Source organism: Coenobita brevimanus, chromosome 93 (genome assembly GCF_032717465.1).
Source record: "Coenobita brevimanus isolate Jiangsu-jjx chromosome 93, ASM3271746v2, whole genome shotgun sequence".
Taxonomy (NCBI): domain Eukaryota; kingdom Metazoa; phylum Arthropoda; class Malacostraca; order Decapoda; family Coenobitidae; genus Coenobita; species Coenobita brevimanus.
Window position 1 is genome coordinate 5,894,341 of NC_137046.1, and position 16,783 is coordinate 5,911,123.

Sequence of the window (16,783 nt, forward strand, 5' to 3'; positions counted from 1 at the left end):
ACTGTCTCATAATCATCTTTCTGACCGTCAGTTTGGGTTCCGTGAAGGTCGCTTTTCTGGTCATCCACCATTTGTCTCAAACTCTAGGCCATACGGTACACCTTTCTAATCGTCAGTTAATGTTATGCTGTTGTGTTGGACATACCCAGATCCTTTAGCTAAGTCTGGCACGTATTTGAACTGCCGTCCTATAGCGTCCATGCGTCCATCTGTACCTACCTTACCATTTTCCTTCATGGTTATATTATAGCTGCTTCGGTGATGAAAATTGTTCGTAAAAGTATTTAAAATTGGTGCTCCTAAGCATTATACCTATTTACTAGTACTTTTTGTCATTCATTAATAATTTTTTGAGTTGTATGCTTATCCACCACCATATATTGATGACTCCACCTTCTACATTTCCACCGGCTTCTGAAAGTGAGGTTAAGCTTCTCTGCTCACTGTTGAATCGAAGGTATGGTTGTGTAGTGCAATACATTTGCATATAAAGGGTAGTTTGACATTCCTTCTGTACTCTTACTGTCCCATTCATCTCCACTGCTGTCCATCCACTCTCATTTTGTCCCTCCATCTCTTCATCTGTCCGTCCCTCCACCCCTGTTGTTTTGTCATTATCTTATTTTACCTTATTTATCTGAACCTAAATACATCTTCCATATCTCTTAAACACTCATTTTATTCTGTGTGTGTGTGTGTGTGTGTGTGTGTGTGTGTGTGTGTGTGTGTGTGTGTGTGTGTGTGTGTTTTCTATCTTTTCAGTTTCGAATATCTAGTTAGAACTTACAATAGTGCTGTGACAAGGTATGGGCTGCGGGATATTTAAAAGTGACGGTGACACATAGCTTCTTCACCCGTGACTACGATTCATTTTTCATTGGATTTCAGATGTTTTACTGGGTTACGTTTTACATCATGTCGCCGTAATGGCATAATTTACCTTAACTTGCTTATACATGGTGGAAAAAATCAAGGTACTCGTAAAAGTTTACCTTGACGTGTTTTGATTTGTCCCGAGAGTTCAAAATTTCACACGTACTGTATCTTGGCCATATGACAAACTTTGTAAGGCCCGTTTTTAAATCAGTCTGCGCAGATAACTATGTGCAATACTTTACGTGGGCAGATTTATTGCCAAACTGTTACTATAACTGTTATAATAAAAATATTTTAAAATACGTCGTTAATAATGGATGCACTTGGGCAAGCAATCAGCTGCCAGTTTCAAAAGCTTAAGGCTGGTCTCTTTGCAGTGCAGATTGAATAAGCTGTATAAGCTTGGTTACCAGTGCTACAGCCATCACCCCAAAACAGGGAACACGGCCAGAATTATAGAATCATGAAGCCTGGCTCACACTCTCACACTGCTACATGTATTCTAATTTATTTTAGCTACGTTACTTTTCAAGAGTATACATCAGCAGCTGTGAACTGTTTACCTGGTTCAGCCGCACTGGTTATGTTTCGATGTAAAACCGTCAGTTGTACCATGGCAGCCTTTGTATGGGAGTTTCATAAGAGGGAGCTTTGTGTAATTTAGTTTAGAAAGCGATTAGTTTATCGTAGCCTACATGAATGTGACATGGAGTAAGTAATGGCGATGTGAGTCAGAAGACTGAGAGCCAGTAACACAGGGAATGAAGTGAGTAACAGAAGGGTACCTGAGAATATAGTGGATGGAGTATCAGTATGGAGCTGGCAGAACAAGCAACTGAAACGATAATACAGTGTCAAGTAGTTTGTAGAAATTAGTTGGCGAAAAGTGTATACCACAACATAGGGCAATGAATGAATAAAAGGAGGGTCAAGTCAGGAATAGGTAGTACTAGGATGGACAGCAGACGGGAGTGACAGACAACCAGAGTTTCCATGGATCTGCTTAATTGAGGGAATACAATAGAATAAGAACAGGCGGGTGAATTTTGGATGCCAGACACCAAAATAATATAATCCATGTATAACGAATGTGCACTAAAAAGTAAAATCAGTCAGAGAATGAACGCCACAAAACATATCGGTAAGACTTAAAGTGGAATTTGGAAGCTGAATAGGCTATTCGCCACAAATACATTACCGGTACTTCTTGAAAACGAGTACAGGTATATAATTTGTGAGTCAGGCAAAGGATATACAGTGACGATGATGGGCAGCCAGTGGTCGTAAAATTAAACTAGACGAACAGAAGCAAGAGTTTTATCCCGGAAAGAGAGAGAGAGAGAGAGAGAGAGAGAGAGAGAGAGAGAGAGAGAGAGGATTCATACAAAACCAGAAAAGTTGTAGTATCAGAAAAGGGGAGAGCTATTTACTAGACTAACTGAGACACAGTTGGGTAGCTACAGAGTAAATATATGAAGACAGAAACACCCAGATTTAGCAGAGAGAGCCAGGTAAGACATTCGTTAAGAACGTAACAAGTGCCAGAGGTAATGATTAAGTCATATACCCAGACAGAAAGGGAGAAGTTAGACAGAGAGACAAACATAAGGACCAGTCGGATAGGGGGAGGAGGGAGGGAGGGGAAGATGATAGGAGGAGAAATGCAGGAAAGGAGAAGCACGGGTAAGGAAGGTTGAGGAAGAAGGGAGGCAAGGAAGGCGAAGAAGTATTGATTAGGAGGGAGGAGGAAGAAAAGGAGAGGAGATTCAGAATTATGAGGACAGCAACTGATAGCAGAGTTAATCAGGCGACAGCAGAGTTTAGTGGCCGGTTTAGATCTTTATCTGTACCCGAAACTAAACTTACACTAACAGTGATGCAGTGCTAAATCTTAATTCTGTCTTGAAGAAGTTGGGTTTCACAAGGCATCGTCCTCTACTATCAATGTACAGTCGGGAAAAAAAAAAAAAAATCTGTCGCCATGCCGCTGCCCTCTCCACAGGCTTGGACTATCAGCCTCAAGATTCCGCAGCAACCGACGCTTGTGGTTTTATCTGGCCATGGATCAGCGTTATCAGTGTCGTTTGCTTCGGATTCAAGAATATTATTTTCAATTATCAGTGAAGAAAAAAAAAACGGAGACAGCAGATTGTTACTAATAGCACTTTTTTCCACGCGCTGTGAATTTCTGATAGTAATAAAAGTAAATATATTCTTACACTGCCTTTAAAGAACTTTTATTCTCTGTTCAACTTTTCAGATCAATTTCTTGCCGATTCCTTGATACTTCACCAGTAAGCCTTTGTTAATTTTATTTTTCTTTTTTCCTTTACTTCTCCACCCAACTAGCTCTATTTAACCCATTAGGTAAATCTTTAATTTTCAGGTTACCGGTAACCATTTTCTCCCCAGGTCTGCCCGTTCATATTGAGATGTTCTACTTCCTCGCTTCCCCGTATAATGGATCACATGTATTCTTTTCTATTGATGTATTTTCTACCTCATCTGACCTCTTTATTAATAAGGCGTTTATCATACTTTGATGGGGCTCCTCTTGCTGTCCACAAATGTGCTTTCGTGTTCACTTCCTGGTGGGCATACTCTTTCGTCCCCTCCGACCATGTAACTTTCCGGATGTTAATTTACACTCATTTTAAAGCCAGATCTTGGTTGCTCTGTCACCCAGCTACCTTTTTATTGTGCAAACAGTAACAAAATGGCTCACCATAAAAAAAAATCTCAGAGCTATCTTCCTGACTCAGTATGTCTACCTTATTGTTCTCAGACTCAAAGTCATACACTTTTCTGAACGTCGGTGAATTATTTGCTGTTTCGCTGGACAGAGGCTACCTAGGATCTTCAGGTGGGTCCAGCACATACGAGTATTTTGACTCTTAAAAATGCCATCCCACCGCGTCTATGCATCGGTCTGTAGGTACCCTCCTTGAAATTTTCCTTCCTGGTTGTATTGTGGCTGTTGTTCAAGATGGTAACTGGTAACCGTTCGTAAGATGGTAATTATTCGTAAAACTGTAATAACTGGTGTTTCATATGATTCTGTATTTTTACCAACAGTTTCCGTCGTACATTTATAACATTTTGGGCTGGATTCTTTAACCATCCCGCATTTCATTTCGATGATTCCACCTTCCACTTTTCCACCGGCTTCTGTAAGTGAGGTTAAGCCTCTTTGGTCACAAACTAAATTGAGGATGTAGTTGTATAGTATAATGCATTTGCATGTAAAGGGTAGGTTGACGTTCCCTCTGTACTCTTACTGATTCATTCATATCCATTACTGTCCGTCCAATCTCATTTTGTCCTTCCCTCTCTTTACCTACCCGTCACCTCCACCAGTGTTATTTTATCATGATCTTGTTTTACCTTATTTATCTGAACTTACATATGGTACACCTGCCACTTATCGTTCTTCCACTTATCGTTATCACTCCTACATTTATCCAGGTCTCTCTCTCTCTCTCTCTCTCTCTCTCAGTTTTACACCTATGTTAATGACCGGATCGCAAATAAGACCGATTCGTTGTTAAAATGACCTTTTTCTTTTTTCCCCTCGTTTATGACCAGACAACCAGTACAGTACCTGTATTATCAGTTGAGTGAGGAATCTCTAAGCGTTAAGAGGAAAAAAAATGGATTGCACAGGAACTTCATTTATAGTTTGATTAAAGAGTCTAACCGCAGTGTGGACCAGGAAATTATATACATTAGTCTAAGCTGTAAAAGTGCTAGAAATTATATAACTAAGGAGGATAGCCAACCGCTTAGTCTAATGGGTAAAATATGGCACTCTAAACTGATGCCTAGATCACCTCCCTACCTTCATCCTTCCACTGCAGCGTTCCAGCTTTTATATTGTTTAAGCCAATACTTGATGGCTGTGCTCAGCTGCAAGAAATTTTACTATTCCTAGTGAGAGCAGTAGCAACAAGCTTATTTAATCCATTCCTTTCGATGATCCTGCCAAGAGATTCTGTTCAAGCTGACACCATACCGATCTGTGTAGCTTAGAGAAATCCATAATGTCAAACGGAGAGAATAGCTTCTATAAATCGGAAAGTAGGTACCGTTAATTATTTAATAATTAGTTCTGGGTGGGAATTTTATTCAGAATCAGATAGTCTTGTAGAGTTTCCATACATTTGTCATTTCATCCCTACCTCATAACCTCTTCAGGTCGTTGACGTATTGTTTAATTTATTCTCGCTTTCTAGGGACGGCTCCATAAATTAGGATGCATGACTCTAAGAAATAATTTAGAGACAAATTCTGCTTGATAATAAAAAAGATGAATTTTGATATATTTGCCAGTCCATCCCATCATTTATGCCCTTCAGTGGAATGACGTAAAATGTCTTACCTTATTCTTGGTGTCTCGAGACGATTTTTTTCTGCTTGGGAAGGCATCGTACATTGAAGGGGTTAATCATAATAATATCTAACTCTTACGGCTCGGAAAGTCTCTAAGTTGAATATGTTCGTCTGGAGGTAGGCTAATAAGAATATAACTTTGACTTCCTCTCCCCTTTGGCGTATTCATCATAATACTAATGCTCTCTCCAAACGATTTCAGTAGGTTTAGGAGAGCCTTTTCGAAACAGAAGGGCAAGATACAGCCTTCAGTAACCCATGAAATTCGTAAAGTTTTTCTTATGGTAAAAAAAAAAAATGTGTATTACAAGAACATAGCTGAATAATTGATCACTGTATACGGTATGTAATTTTAGCATATTTTTACCTATTGCAGCTTTCCTTAAGCAAGTTTGATTGGCCGATAATGAAATGCATGTGGTGGGTTTTTGATATATCGAAAAACAAGATAGCTACCGGGAGCTGACAAAAACAGGATTGTGATATGTGTGGTCAGGCCTTATGATTTGATATCAGGTGTTTCTTGGTTGCTGAGTGTGTGTGTGTGTGTGTGTGTGTGTGTGTGTTTGTGTGTGTGTGTGTGTGTTTGTGTGTGTGTGTGTTTATATCGGAGTACGACACATTGGTTACCTCACTCATATACATCATTACGTTAATCTTTCATCGTCTGATAACCATCACTAAACCATAAGGACAACCGTTAACATTTACATGATACATCCATGGTGGTTAACATTAAGTTCTGCGTGGCACCACAACCCCTGAGAAGTAGGTGTTATAATATATACATCTGACAGGTACGGGTGAGGGTGAGGGTAAGGATGAGGTAGTGGTGAGGGTAAGGACAGTGCTGTGGGTGGGGATGGGCGTTCCGGTGTGGATTAGGGCAGTGGTGGAGGTGGGGGTGGGGGTAAGGCTGTGAGTGGTGGTGTTGGGGGTGGGGGTGAGGGAATGGTGAAGGGTTGTGGTGGTGGTGGGGATGGAGTAAAGGTGTGGGGCAGTGGTGGGAGTAAGGGTAATAGTGGTGAGGGTGGGAGTGAGTGTGAGGGATGAGGTAAGGGAGTGTGTGGGAGTGGGGATGGGGTGGGGATGAGGTTGGTGTTGTAGATATTCGCTCCCTGATGGATTCTAACACCCTGGTCAGCTCAACTGATCCCTTGTATTGATATGTGTAGATATTTAGAGCATGGTGGGTGAGATGTGTCGGGTGTCAGAAATTGTGTGGTACGGTATGGTGCAGTAATGTTTGATACAGTTCAGAGCGATACAGTACGAAGTGGTGCGGTGTGAGGTGGTGCGGTGTAGTGCTGTTCAGAATGATTTAGTATTGTACGACAGCGTGATACAATATGGTATGGTGCGGTACAGTATCCTCACCGGGGCAGCTCTTACGGTGCACGTGGCTCTGGTTAGCAATTGACCACTGAAATACATCTTAATCAGCCCTTTTGAATAATAGGATGGAGTCACGCTGCGCCTAAGTATCCCAGGCTCATCTGGCAAGCCACTCGTAAATTAAACATACTGGCACATCAATTGCTGCACGACTATATTCATTAGGACAGTATCAAGGTAGGGAAACCTACATTATACGAAAACAGGCTAATTTTCCAAGTCCATATTTTACTCTTGCTCACTAACTTCTTCCCCTTTCGATTATCAGCTTCAGCATTTTTATCTTTTCCTCCCACGTTCCTTCTACCATCGTCAGACTTCGGTTCTCCCTCTTGCATCCATCATCCCCACTTTTTCCCCTTCGCCTGACCCCCCAAACTATCCAGTAGGCCTGAGGGCAGCAGCGTCAAGGGCCTGTGTACCTGGGTAGGGGTGCCCTGGATCACAATTAACTGCCTAGGCAAGGGTTCCAGTAGGGCAGTAATTAAGGCCGCTACCGACTACGTGATTCTTGATAAGCTTCGTTTGGGGAAAGAATATTATCTCGGCTTTTCAGTCAGTTTACGTTCGTGCATGGCAAAAACTAGGTAAGAACACGGCGATGATGGTAGGTGTTGAGGGGATGGGAAAAAAAAAAATACTAGGGATGGCAGGTATGTGGTGAAGGTAGTAGGAAAGGCAGTAAATATGGTGGAAGAGATGCAGGGTGATAAGTGAAGGATTGAGAAAGGAACAAAGGTAACCTAGGAAGCAAGAAGTAAGGAGATGACTGGCATAAATGTATAGTGTAATCGTTAGGCTATTTAGGTGAGTACAGTATCACTTTCCTGTTACACACACACACACACACACACACACACACACACACACACACACACACACACACACACACACACACACACACACACACACACACACACACACACACACGAGACCACAAAAATAGAGACTGCCTAGGAACTTAGAGCACTGCGTAACTCTTAAAGGAATGGAAGCCTCTCGTAGGGCTACACGGAATAAAAGTGTTTCTCCGATATAGAGGTAAGATGGTGAAGATTTTCCACGTTCTGAAAGGCTTTTGTAGACTCCTTTTAACCTTTGATGGTCGTGTATCTTTTCCAAACGTTAGCAAAATTGTTTGGCGTTAGTACTAATAAAAAATGTTAAGATTTCTCAGGTGTGGCTTGGGATATCATCTCTCTCTCTCTCTCTCTCTCTCACACACACACACACACACACACACACACACACACACACACACACACACACACACACATTAACTTACTGAGATAGTAGGGGTGTTGATGGCGGAATGAGAGAAGGGGGTGTTGGTGATGGTGGTGGTGTTGGTGATGGTGGTATTAAGAAATATGGTGATGGCGATGGAAGAAGGAAGGGGATAGTGATGATGGTATTAGTCATGGTAGTGGTGAAATGAAGATGCTTATGGTATTGGTGGTGGAATGAAGAAGGTTGTGGTGGTGGTTGTGGTAGTACTGAGAATTGGAGAAGGGTACGCGAATATTTTAGTAATACATTATCGTCTTGTGTATGTGTCTAGAATAAATAGCCTAGATCAGGGTTCCTGCGCTTTTATCGGAGCACTGAAGGATCACATAATAGATCGATAGATTATAATTCTCAGTTGAGGTTGCCAGAGTGGCGGTAACAGTTAGTAGGCATGGCATTAGGTTAATTTGTGTATTCTGCTAGTGTTGGCAGTGCATAATACACAGGTAAGCACCACAACCAATGACCCCGTAAGGTGAATTACTGCCTCCCCGGAACATTCTCCTGTCTTCCTCTCCCCCTTAATATTATGTGTGTAGGCTACTGTTGGCCTCTGTACGTAAAACATAGTAGAAGTAGTACGGTAGTTTAATGACAACAGTACATGCATCAACCACCATCGCCACCACCACTAATGACCCTATAAGGTAAGTCACTGCCTCCCGTTCTCTTCCCTGATCCCCCACCCTTTTCCCCACAAAACACCTGGCCGTCATGGCGTGACGCGGCGGATACTGTCAGATTAATGATGACAAATTCCACTTTGTCCGTCGACCTGACAGGACAATACAAGTCTTTCTCCAGCAACCAGCAAGTCACAGTGTAAATCACAGTCTGTCTCAGTAACCATCATTTTACAATTTATCGACATCAACTTTTAGATATTAATGCGTCCTGTCATATAACTCCGCGTCAGGTTGCAAAGACTTTTCTCAGCTAGCAGTTAGCACAACATCAGTTCCAATATGTTAGATTTTTAATGTTCAGTTCTCTTTCAATTCCTCACCAGCTTCTCTCCAGCTTTACTCTTGTCTTACCTCTGCTGTAAGTCTGTCCACACATTCACTGAACGTGGTACACGCATCTACCACCGTGGCATTGATACTTAAACCTTCCCTCAGATGTCAGATTGCCTTGCATATGTTTCACAGTCTCCGTCAGTGCACATCGCAGGCACATGATATTCAGCAGTATTCTAGACTAAAGTAGCTTATTATATCCGTTTTACTCTAACTTGGTCTAAGATTGCCATCTCTCCATCTTGAACACTGAGTTGTAACGAAAGATTAACGCTAAACTAATATATAAGTTATGAAGAGTTGCTGTGGAAAGGATGTAAAGCCACAGTAATGTCTTATTCTGCCACTGAGCTACGAGAAATAAGTTACAAAAGGATAATAATCTGGGCCAAGTTAAAGTGAAACGACCATTTTACATTCATGCTCAGAGAGATTATTGAAAAATTCTAAGGTAACATTGAAGTGGATTTGGTAAGGTGAAAGCTGGCATTTTATGGTATTATACGGTTACTAAAGGTTAACGGTAATATAACACGGGAAAATTTATGGCACTGGATAACAACAGGCTGATTGCGATAACGATTCATACTAAGCCGTCTTATCGTAATGAAATGAGCAGATTACGTCATGCATTTTTTCTAATATGTCTAGACGGAGGTGAAGCGAGACTGGGTGTGATCTAAAGTTAGGAAAAGTTGGTTTGGTTGCCCTAGTTCAAGATTAGTTAAGTTGGTTGCATACGGTATGTTTAGAAAGGAATGGGTTAATTGGGGGTTGAGAATTTGTCTAACAGTGGCTAAATAGGTTTGCTTCAGTTTAGCTTCGTTAAGACAGATTATATTAGGGTGTCTTAAATTAGTCTGGTTAGATTAAGGTATGTTGGTTTGATAAATTTAGGTTGAAGTGAGACGAAGGTTAGAGAGGCGAAGGTACTGTAGGTGGTTAGGATGGCTTACGTTAATTAGTTTAATACAGGTTAGGGTTTATCGCTCACTTTATCTTCAGTTAGGTTATGATAATGTTAAGGAGAGGGGAGACGAAGGTACGAAATTACTTGGAAGTGGGTGAAGGGCTACTAGAGAGGCAATGGTGGAGGTGGGAGGAGCAGGTAGGTAGGGGAAGGAGAGGGAGAGGAGAGAGGTTGGGGAGAGAGAAACAAAAGGAAGGGGAAGAGGGAGACACAGGGTATGGAGATAGGAGGAGAGGGGAGGCAGGGGAAGGCGAGGAGGGAGGTTGGGCAGAGAGAGACAAAAGGGAGGGGAGAGGAGAGCCATAGGGCAGTCGACATCCATTAGCCCTTTTGTCTGGCGGTGCATTGGAAACTACACAGACAATGAGTGACCGATTGTAACTTGTAACTCTCGATAGAAAACCAATGCCTAATGGATTGTTTTTGTTCCTGCAGTGCTGGGATGGCGTTAAGAGAGAACATAAAATGAGAGCGAGGGATAGGAGTACGAAAATGAATGGCGAATAACTGATAGAAGAAAAACTGAGAGAAATCATTTGGCTACGAGACGAATATGAAAGCGCGGAATAGGAGGAAAGAGGCTTGATTGGGACGTCGCTTAGGGGTGTAACTGTGTCCGCTTGATTTCAGATTTGCCAAGGAATGGTGATTTGGGTTAGATTTGGTGGCTGATGATTTTTTTTTTTTTTTAATCACTAAATATTGGCATCGGAGACAATGAAAGTAGAAATACAAGATTATCAAGAACAAGGTGGGTGGTATGAGTGTTTGAGGGAGGATGATGTTTGTGAGGACAGGCATAAGTAGTGACAGAGAGGTCAGGTGGTCCTTTTCTCGAGACTACCCCTCAAAAGCTATAACAGAGTGAGTAATATCGGAATGGTGTTACATGATTTGTGGTAGGTGGGGGCGCTCACCATCCATTCACTCGATGTAGTGCTGCTGTCGGGTGTCAGCCCTTTCCTCTCCTCCATCCTTCTTTCCTTCCCATCCTCTTCTGTCTTTCTTTCCTTCATTCTTTCCTCGTCCTTCTGCCTACGGGTGACTACACACCCTCTTCTGTCTTTCTTTCCTTCATTCTCTCCTCTTCTGCCTGTGGGTGACTCTACACTGAGTGACAAGCCAAATGATTTCCTGTACACCAGGAAACCATTTACTACGCTGGGTGGTAACCATATAGCCAGATTTTAGCGCCTGGTGCTTTAGTGGGTAATTATTGCGCTCCTGTCGGATTGAGCCGGTGAAGGTTTATATCCAAGGGACGGTTGGGGTTGATTTCTTAGGTAATGCCACTCAGGGATGAGTGAGGCTGGTCACTCTCATCTTAAATGTCAGGACCAAATGCCTAGCCCCGGGCTCCTACGCTCCTCATGGGGCAATGTAGGATTGGATGATGGATAGATGGATGTTACATTGTTACATATTTATACGGTAACAAACTGTACATTGACCTATTATGTTCTAGAGAAGAATCCTTATCGGCACAGAGCATTAACCCCTTCAGTTCAAGGATGTCTTTCTTATTTTAGCTACAGACGACTATGATTTTTGGGAGACACGTCGCACCATAGGTAAGAGTGAAGGCTATGTATCCCCATCAGTTCGAATGATCTCCAAGGCAAATTGAATCGTCTGGCGTAGCAGGAATAAATATAAGACATCAACGTGGTGGATGGGTCACAGAAGCCTACTGAGTATACGGGAAATAATTAGAGAAGTCAGTCAAAGCACCATTTAGAGGTAAGGGCTTTTATTTCCTGGTGTGTAACGTTTCGTCCTGCTTCTTGCCTCTTCAGACACACAACGCGAAACCTTACACAGCAGAAAATAAAGGGCCTTACTTCTATATGGTACTTTGATTAACCACTTTGTCAGGCATACTAGCCACAGTATCAGTTTGAAGAGTCACTGTGCTGTGGAAGATACAACACACACACACACACACACACACACACACACACACACACACACACACACACACACACACACTCCAAGCCGTCCTTCCTCACATACTCTTCAGTTTTATCCTTCCGTCTGTCTCTCGATCTTTGTTTTTACATTATTATGCTTTCCATTTTGTATCTGAATCGTCTCCTCTTTCGTAACATTCTCATTTATTCCCCCTTTTCTTTTTGTTCTTTCTCACATTAACTCAGGCTTTTTCTCATTCATTATCCACCATGTTATGTCAGTACACTTTCTCTTGACTTTCCACCTGGTGCTCGGTCTTTCCTCATTCTTCACTCACCTCATGTTGATAACATTTCCTTCTCCGTGCAGTCCATATATGACTGGCTGTGGATAAAATGCTCCTCCTTTAGCAGCAGTACAATATTTGGCCTCTGACGTCGCCTTTAGTGCTTAACACACCTGTGTATAACTTTATGTAAAGAAAATGCTTCTCCTCTTTGTACGATAGCTTAACTAATTCTGTACGTGGAGTAACAGCGAACGAGCGATAATCGATAAACCGAGAAAATGGAGTTTAGACACTGGATTTTTCTTTTTCTCCTCCGCAGTCCTAACGGTGCATCGTCATGAAATATGAGGAACTCCATGGAGGAACTCGGAAGGTGCCGTGTGTTTGAAATTCATTATTATGTCCTCCATTATCCCGATTTCAATTTAGTTGGGTTTGGTGTTACTCCGTGGGGCCCTTTAATTACCGGTAGTCTCTCAGGCCGACCTGTGACCAGTGCTATGTTAACGCCTGTGCTGTGTACGGCCTGTTGGTCTAGGGGTATGATTCCTGCTTTGGGTGCAGGAGGTCCCGGGTTCAAATCCCGGACAGGCCCGGAGTTTTTGTTCAGTGTTCTGTATTTCAAGGCCGACGTGTATACTGATCAGAGTGAGACGATTGCTCAGTTATGAGAACCTTCTGTAATCGTGTATTCTCTTTCATTTCCGGATTTATGTATCAATGATTACATAGTGCATAATTTTTCCTCTTCTGCCTCTGCTGTAAAAACTTCCATGTTTGTTTCTAAATGACATGATTTGTTTCTACCGCATTCCCTGTCCCCTGCCCTCGTTTTTACGCCAGATGGTACGGTGGGTGGGGGGGGGAGCCTTTCTCTTTTCAGTCCTCTTCTCACACATGTTGGTTAGATTTTAGTAACCTCCTTATGAGTCAGTGGATCTCCTCTTGTTTGTTCTTCCTCTGTACGCCTGTATATTTCCCAAAGATAACTCGTCAATAGTAAAAATATAATAATCTGCCGTTACTGAGAGGGTCACGCATAAGCTAAATGGCTTTTGTGGTCACGCCATGAATTTGAAATCGAGAAGACGTCATTATACTGAAGGAATTTTTGATTTTTCAAGATCCCTTACCTCGACATGCCTCCTCTTAGACAAATACATTAGTCTGGAGGTTGTAAAAAAAAAAAAAACGCTATCATACGGTACAGTAGAAGAAAAAAGGAGATTATTTTTTCTAGTCCATTAACTAGTGGAGTCCTGTACCTGGAAGAATAAACTGGTCTGACATTTGCAAGAAAAAATAATATTGGGATAATAAAAATTAATATATAAAAAATGGTATTGAAGAGGTCTGTTTAATCTACGAAAGCTCGAACCGTTCAGATTCTTCTCCTTCACCCAGAAGAAACTTGGTGGCTGTAATATATTGGCCGTTTTCCTTAGGTTGTCATTATTTTGTTTTATTTTCTTATCCAGTCTTCTGATTGATTTGACTGTTCGTGTTGCTGTGATTTTAGTTAGTTGTACCTTCTAATCCCTACTAATTATTCCCCAATATTTTGGTAGCTCTTTCCACGTTATTTTTAGTAGTTACGTCCTTACATCTAATGCTTCACCTTTTGAAAGTTATTTTTTTGAATTTGGTATTGGGGCTGCTGCACTGTTGTTAGTAATAATTAGGTGTGGGGGCACAGGTAAGAGCGGCTGTGTCCGTCTGTTTCACTCTAACGATTTTTGGATGCAAGGTGTTTTACTTCCGTAAACTTAAGCGACATCAGCAGAGCCACCTCACTCCACTCCACTCCAAGGACACTAACCGAGGGGCTGTGAAGCTCTCGCATCTAATATTTTTGTACAAGTGCTCGTTATCTTAGCTCTGTTCTCCCCATTATTGTTAGATATTTCCACTTTTCTAATTAATATCCCTCCATTTTTGTCAGCCCTTTCCCCATGTTGACAGTAATTTTTGCAGTCTGTCGTTTGTTTCTCTTTGGCCTTTTTTTTTTTTTTTTTTTTTTTTTTTTTTTTTTAATGGCCATTTATAGGGTAGCGTATACATATATATGAGCTTGACATAAGAGTACGGTATAAGAAAGGGTTGTTAATATCCCATATATTTAGGTTGGCGTATGTTTTAGGTTTGTGTGTGTAAAATTCTGTGTGTCAGAGTGGTCTATGTGTTGTTCGGAAGTATTGTGTTCATAATTTTCTGATATTTTGTCCTATTTTAACATAAGACTAACTTGCTCGGTTGGGAATTAAGAGCAGCTATGGCTCTGCACTATGGTGGCCACGAGGGACAAGAGTTGCAGGTGGAGGAGGGTACAGGGGTGGGAGCTCAGCAGTTAATGTGTGTGTCAACAGTGTCTTGAATTTGAGAGCACTGCAGCCACGACCCTTTGTTGGCCCAATCAATATTGACGACTTCTTCTCCCTCTCCATCTTTCCCTTCTGTCTCTACCTCCAGTATCTCCTTTTTTAACTAGGCTGTTTCCCCTTATCTCTCCCATCTCTTCTCTTTCAACTTCACCTCTTCTTATTCTCTTCTCTCTCTTATTTCGTCCATCTTCGGTTTCCCACTGCAAGTCTCCTTTTCTCTCTTCCTTCCTCTTGAGCATACACTGTTATTTTCCTCTCACTCATCCTTAATCTTTACATCTACTTAACGCATCCTCATTATTTATTCATCAGTAAATCCACAGGTAAGGAAGGTACTTCTTTCTCCCTCTCTTTACCTCTATCAGCTTATCCTCCTCCTCCTCCTCCTCCTCCTGTTATTGCATCAGCCAGCACACACCTCGCCACGCCATGCCCACGGCTTCCTCAGTTACTCCATAAATTGGCCAGAAGGGCATAATTTATTCATAGACATTTACATCCTAATATTCATCGCAAGTTAAAGGAGATGGTATCGTGGAGGAGCCTGTTGGTGAAGGGGAAGGGATGGAGGGTTTGAAATCATAACGGGAGTACAAAGGCGTTCAAAAGAAAGCAAACAATCACAACCTTGATAGTCCTTTCGAGGATGGTTGTAACAGAGAAGACCATAACTGATTCTGTGTTTAAGAATCATACAGTAATTGTATGAAGGGATGAACTTAGTGAGAGTTTATCTTGGTGAGGTTTCCGAGTCCGGGCAGAGACCCATTCCCAGCAGCGCTAATTCTCTAATTCCCAGCAACGCTTTTTCATGTCACACTCCTTCCTATAACACCGTTTAGGTGCAGGTACCCATCGATAATACTGTACATGCTAGGGCTGTCACATTCAGGACTGGTGTGATAATGTTAAAGGGGTGTATTTGAGATTTGTTGGTGGGGCTTGTGGAAGGTCAGTAAAGACAGTTTTAAAGCAACTCAAGTCTACAGAGTGTTCTCTACCTCAGCCTGAGATTTACAGTTGGTCACACATGAACCTGGGACAGTTTATGTGTGAAGTGGAGATCTAGCTACAGTTTCCTACGTCCATGCATCACAGTTACTTTGTAGTATCAACTAATATTTGACACGTCCGTTAATTTATGTCAGTGTCACCAAAAATTATGTGGTTATAGCAAGGTTACCAAGTGTACCAAATGCAAGACTTCTGCTGCACGTTGATGCTGTCCCTGGTTCATATTTGACCAACTGTACCTCGTGTCCTATCAGACGGTACCCCACTGTTCTTTCCCTTACCACTTGTGTAAAGTATTTTCTGACATGGAAATTATGTAAGAACCGGAGTTGTTAAGTCCTTGTTTGGTGGTGACGTGGAGATAGAATATAGTATACCGGTATATGCTATTCTTTCAGTGATGTTTGCTAGACGTTCTGAACTTGTGGAAGATTAAGAACCAAAAACTGTATTTTATATTTTATAGAATTTAATGTGATGTAAACTAGAGAGAACATTACCATGGTTTTAACTATATATATTTTATAAAATTCAATGTGTTGTATACTAGAGACGACATTACCAAGGTTTCGATTGATGTAAGGAAAAGAATCTTGCAAGAAATGGGATTTTAGAAGATTACAATTTAATTTGCTGGGTATGAATTAGAGAATTGTTAGAGTTAGAAGAGAATACAAACACCGCAAGAACTTAGTTTTTCTTATAAACTCTTAGAAGATATGAAAATAAAGTTAAAGATTCATGTTGATTCGTGGAATGAGGGATCGTTATTTAACAGGGACAGATTCTCCTTCCATCAGATAACATTTTCCATTTCACTAAGGTCACCAAAAGAACGATATTGTTCACATTTGGGAAAAAAAAAAAACTAATGATGCGATTAATAAAAATTATATAATTCCGACAGTTCGAGAAATATCTCCAGAGCTGAATAAATATATATATATATAAATAAAAAAAATAAGAAAAAAAAAAAAAAAAAAAAAAAAAAGAACTCAAAAGGCTAAGGTTCAGCTATCGAGGTAAGGTAATGGTCAGGTCTCATCCAGGGTGTAGTGAGATGGTCTAAGCCATAGCATTTTTAGTAACCAGCGTACTTCCTTGCCTACCATCTCCCCCCCCCCAACCACCTCCACACAACTCTCTCTCTCTCTCTCTCTCTCTCTCTCTCTCTCTCTCTCTCTCTCTCTCTCACACACACACACACACACACACACACACACACACACACACACACACACACACACAC

General features: G+C 41.4%; 1 non-coding gene across 1 annotated transcript; it reads left to right on the forward strand.

Moving 5' to 3' along the window:
* The first annotated feature begins 12,662 nt into the window (after positions 1-12,662).
* On the forward strand, positions 12,663-12,734 carry TRNAP-UGG (transfer RNA proline (anticodon UGG)). The gene has a single exon. It is a non-coding gene; the product is annotated as a tRNA-Pro (tRNA).
* The last annotated feature ends 4,049 nt before the right edge of the window (positions 12,735-16,783 follow it).